Raw genomic sequence first — 5396 nt, 5'->3', positions numbered from 1 at the left:
GCCCCCCCCCCCCCGTGCCTGCTAAATTTTATAGCTCAAATGTGATTAGGCGCAATTAGGAGCCAGAAACCCCATAAGAAGTATGGAAAAATAAGGGACAGCCCACACAGCCGGAGGTCGGGTGCACAGGCAGCACTTGATGAGGAGTATTTTACAGGCCAAATCGAGTCGTGTCGGGCCTTTGTCAGCATGTGTGTTCCGATGGGGCCCCAAGAACTGGAACCATTTCAAAGTCAGTAAGCATGACAGCTGGGGAAAATCTGAGCATTTCTCTAAATATTCATAAGCAGGATTCTGAAAGGCACTTACTGGGTAATCACCTGTACAGTGCCAATGCTAAGCTTGGAAGGATGTGGGAGAGGAGAAAGAAGATAGGACAAGGCTGGGGTGTGGGAAGGGGACACCAGGTCCTATCCATACCTCTATGGACCCACCTTCAGAAAGAGGCCCTCTGGAAGTTATTGCTTTATTTAACCAGTTCATTCATGATCCTTTTGGTTTCTAAGCTTAATTTACGGAACTAGCCATGCCTATATCTAACTTAAGTTTGAAGCACTCTACATAATTTTGGTCCATAGGGGTATGTTTTACAATTGTCTTTTCAGTACTGAGTTCCTTAATGCCAACATAAATTTTGTGTTTAGTGAAAGTCTAGCCACCACCATAAATGTTTACTGGTCAAATACTATGATGTGGGTGGCCTGAACCAAAGGTGTGGACTGTATTGGACCTCTAAATAGGATCAATGGCACACCCCAGGTTCCTGCAGTTATGTGAGGGGCTTTCTTTTTCTTTCTGCCTATGGTTTACAACATAACTTTCTGGAAAGCATTGGTAATAATTGGGGAAAACTTGCCAGGAATAGGTACATGATTATATCTGGCCAATGAAATGGAGCAAAAATGTAGCAAAAAGGCTTCTCTGAGAAATGGCTAGTTACACAGAAAGTGATAGAAGTGTGAGGGCAGAAACCAGGAAATGTGGAGGTCCAGGGAGGTAGAAGAGATCAAAACCATCCAAGAGGAGGAAGGAAAAGTGACACAGGGCAAACGATCTGTGAGTGATGAAGGTGTGGCCCGTGCCAAGAAGGAAAGCCAACCCTCTTCAGCTGGAGTACAGAACACAAAGGATTCCCCAGTGTGGCAGATGCAAGAAAGACTCCACTTTCAGCCCATGGCAGAAGCCATCAGCCACCTGTCAGAGAAACATGGACAATCAAGACAAAAGCTATCCAGTGAGCTGCTAGTTTGAGGCCAAGGGCCAACAGAAGCATGCAGAGATGACAGCAGGTGTCAGCACTGCTGATCCACGATGTCCAAGACTGTGCATTCCACTGCTGGGAGCTGGTACAGAGGCACATTCCCAGCCTTTTTTATCAGGATCCCCTCCTGCATCCTTAACAAGATCCCCAGAGGATTCACAGGTACAGGGATGTTGGAGAACCACGCACCTCAAGGGGTTAATATAATGGGTGCAAGGTTTCTACTTTTAAAACTTTTTTTTATGAGATTGTTCAAACCCTGTGAGCCAGAAACAGCATTTTATGTGGCAAAGCCCTGTAAAAGTTAGGTTGTAAAGTTAGTCATGTCCTTCAATTGCTAGTTAATTCTAACTTCACTGTCAAGGAAACTGAAATTACACTTTGAACAGAATGTGGAGGAAAAACAGGTAAATTCTTGAAACCTTACTACAGAGAGTGGAAGGAATGCTAAAGGTACCAGAAATGCCTTGCGACCCACATGAGGAGTGTTCTGAAGGAGGACCATAAAGGCTATTGATGGCCTTAGGTGTCCACCTATCCAGGCACACAGCAGGGTCAGAAACAAAGTATACCCAGAGCTCTGACACAGAGCAGTACCTCCTTGCTGGTAGCAATCCTCAAGACTTAGTGCCTGGCACAGAGTGAGCACCCATACATCTTTGTAAAATACTTATGAAATTGTTGATGCCTTATCTGATTCAGAGCAGATATGGCGATTACAGGGTATATCCTATTCCCAAAACACAGTCTTGCTAGGAAGGGAGCTGAGTCTAAAAAACAATGTGTGGAGAGACAAACAGAAAGAAGGGAAGTGCCATCAGTGAAGTAATTTACTTCACACCACCTGGCCAGATGGAGAAGACAGTTGGAAAGCTCCCAAAAGTACAAACTAGCGTTTGCACACAGTTCCCCCCAGTGGACTCGCATTTTGAAAAATCACAGGCAGAGATTTAAAAAATAAGCATGTTACCTACAATAAATGCAGAAAAATGGCTCCAACTTTAAGAAGAATGTCAGGAGATCTGATTGCCCAGGATAAATTTTTTATTACCAAAAAGTAGTAGTAGTAATAATAACAACAATACTGCAGGCTGCTCCTAAAGAAGAGGCCCTTTTAAAACAGGATCTGGGCAAAAAGAAGATTAAGATAAGGCCACTGTTTAGTGCAATGTTGAAGAATGGTTCAAAGTTGTGTCCTTCAATTGCTATTTAATTTTGACTTCACTGTCAAGAAAACTGTTCTCCATATTGAAAAGGGTGCAACAAAATTAGGCAGGAAATAGCAGAAAGCAAAACTTGGTGAAAAGATCAGAAGACACTGCTGTGTTCTGACCTAGATAAAATGCACCCCAGAATATAGACAGAGAGAGAATAGCTTCATCATGTTTAAGGAATTGTGAAAATTTTGGGAAATTAGTCTGTAACCAATCGGGGGCAAATATTAAGAGCAAAGTGACCACAAGAAGCCAGCATGGAATCAATAAGAACAAAGCAAGTAATACTGACTTTTAGGTCACTTTTTTTTTCTTTTAAGTCCTCACTCGAGGACATTTTTCCATTGATTTTTAGAGAAAATGGAATAGAGAGGGAAAGACACAGGGAAATATCAATATGAAAGAAACACATTGATTGGTTGTCTCCTGCACGAGCCCCTACCAGGGCCTGGGCCAGGGAGGAGCCTGCAACCAAGGTACGTGCCCTTGACCAGAATCGAACCTTGGGACCCTTCGGTCCACAGACTGATACTCTATCCAATTATACAATGTGTTTCATTTTCAAAGCCTTCCTGATGTTCCTGTGGGCAAGATAGAGAAATATCAGGTGGCTGCCAATGTAAGATGATGCAGTGATAACTGTTGAATAACCACTGGAGATACTATTTAAGGATCAGAGTCAACCTAGTTTCCAGCAGAGAGCCACACATATTTTATCATAGACTTGAGTAGAGATGTAGGAGGAAAATTTGTGTTTGTAGATGATCCGAAGCTGCTGAGTGATGGGAATAATGTAATCAGATTCTAAAAGATCTTGACAAACAGGAATGTGGGACCAGAACTAGTTAAATAAAAGATAATGGTAATTTATATTAGACACTGCTCTTAGGTCCACAAAAACAAAGGGGTGAAGTGCAAGGTAGGGAAGCCCTGTTTGTTGTAGATGTTAGTCAACTATAAGCGCAATAAGTCAATGACATTACTGATGTTAGTGCCAGAAGAGTTAATATAGCCAAATATAATTAAAAGATTCCATAAAGAGGGAGTAATCCTATTCTAGCCTGCACAGTTGTTCTCTCCAAGAGCTGTCACACTGTGTGAGGCCTAGAAGCAGACTGGTGGGACTTGGAGGAGAGAGTGGTGTTAGACCAGGAAACTATACCATACAAAGACCTGTTGAAGCAAAGGAGATGTTAAGTCTGGAAGGCACACATCTCTGGGACAGTGTAACTGTCTTACAAGTACCTGATGATCAGCCATACAAAACCGAGACCTGACTTCTCCATCTGCATTGAAGGCCTAGCGTAAGACTGGCTTTGGGAAATACGTTAAGAAATTCTTCCTAACAGTGAGAGCCATGCCACAGGGGAATGAGTTGGAGAGTTCTTGATCTTTAGAGGCAATGGCTTGGTCTTTAGAGGCAAGTTCTGGGTCCATCTCAGGCTATGACTTGCACATATGTAGAGGCGTCCAAGCACCACAGACCAGGTCAAAGCCTGAGGCTCCTGCAAGCAGATGGTGCAGTTAGCCTTTCCTTTTTCTTCATGGGCCTGCTCCCCTCCACTATTAAGCATGGAACGTAGGCTGTGTGCATGAACATGTGTGCAAACATATGTTTAGGAGTAGGAAGAGGAGGAGATGAGGATGGGGAGGCAAAAGGATTGAGAATTACAAAATTCCAGAAGACATAAAGTCAGCATCACCAAGAACTTACAGAAGTTCTCAAAAAACTACAGCAGCCTCCTGTGTTTCCCAGTCAGCCCCCATTGTGCACCCTTGGGGAGCAAGAAGACAAGAAACACCCACTTTCTTCGGTGACAGCCATACCCCATTATTTATCTCCATGGTCTTGGAACCACTTGGCTCTATTGTTCTAAAGCTACAAGGTGCGTGCTCAACCCGTCATGCTATCTATCCTGGAACCCTAAATGGCCCCCTGGTGTCCAGAGGAGAAGGCCACAGAGGGGCTACTTTTCCTAACCATTGGTTCATTGCAGTCCTAGAAAAGTGAAGGAGGAGAGAGGGAACATCCAGTATATACCAGCAGTCCCCTCCAACCCATTTCTCCCCTCTCTTGATCAGCGTTGGGTCAAGAAAGAACCTCAGACCCTAAATGTCCAATATGAACCCACTGGGAAGTGCAAGGTTAAGATTATTAATAGCCACCCTTTTCTGCCTATTTTTAAAAATATGTTTTTATTGATTTCTATGAGAGGAAGGGAGAGAGAAAGAGCAATAGAAACATCACTAATGAGAGAGAATCACTGATTGGCTGCCTCCTACACGTCCCCTACTAGGGATCAGACCTGCAACCCAGGCATATGCTCTGGTGGGGAATCAAACTATGACCACTGAGCCACACCATCCCAACCACCCTCTTCTGTCTTTTCTTTTATTATTATTGCTTAAAGTATTACAAAGGGTATTACATATGTGTCCTTTTTTTCCCCCACCCTTAAGAATCCCCTGGCCTCCCCTACCCCCCCAGTGTCTTATGTCCATTGGTTATGCTTATATGCATGCATACAAGTCCTTCGGTTGATCTCTTACTGCCCCCCTTCCCGCCCCTCAACGCTCCCCGGCTTTCCCACTGTAGTTTGACAGTCTGTTCCAGACAGCTCTGTCTCTCTATCTATTTTTGTTCATAAGTTTATAATGGTCTTTATTATCCATAAATGAGTGAGATCATGTGGTATTTTTCCTTCATTGATTGGCTTATTTCACTTAGCATAATGCTCTCTAGTTCAATCCATGCTGTTGCAAATGGTAAGAACTCCTTTTTTACAGCAGTGTAGAATTCCATTTTATAGATGTACCATTGTTTTCTAATCCACTCGTCTCCTGATGGGTGCTTAGGCTGTTTCCAAATCTTAGCTATTGTAAATTGTGCTGCTATGAACATCGGGGAGCATATATCCTCT

General features: G+C 43.4%; 1 protein-coding gene across 1 annotated transcript in view; it reads left to right on the top strand.

Moving 5' to 3' along the window:
* ERICH6B (glutamate rich 6B) overlaps positions 1-5396 on the top strand; it is a 66400-nt gene that overhangs the window by 12162 nt on the left and 48842 nt on the right. The window lies entirely within an intron of this gene.

Source organism: Myotis davidii, unplaced genomic scaffold (genome assembly GCF_000327345.1).
Source record: "Myotis davidii unplaced genomic scaffold, ASM32734v1 scaffold533, whole genome shotgun sequence".
Lineage (NCBI taxonomy): Eukaryota > Metazoa > Chordata > Mammalia > Chiroptera > Vespertilionidae > Myotis > Myotis davidii.
Note: the sequence above shows the minus strand (reverse complement) of the source record. Positions and strands in the feature narration are given on the sequence as shown.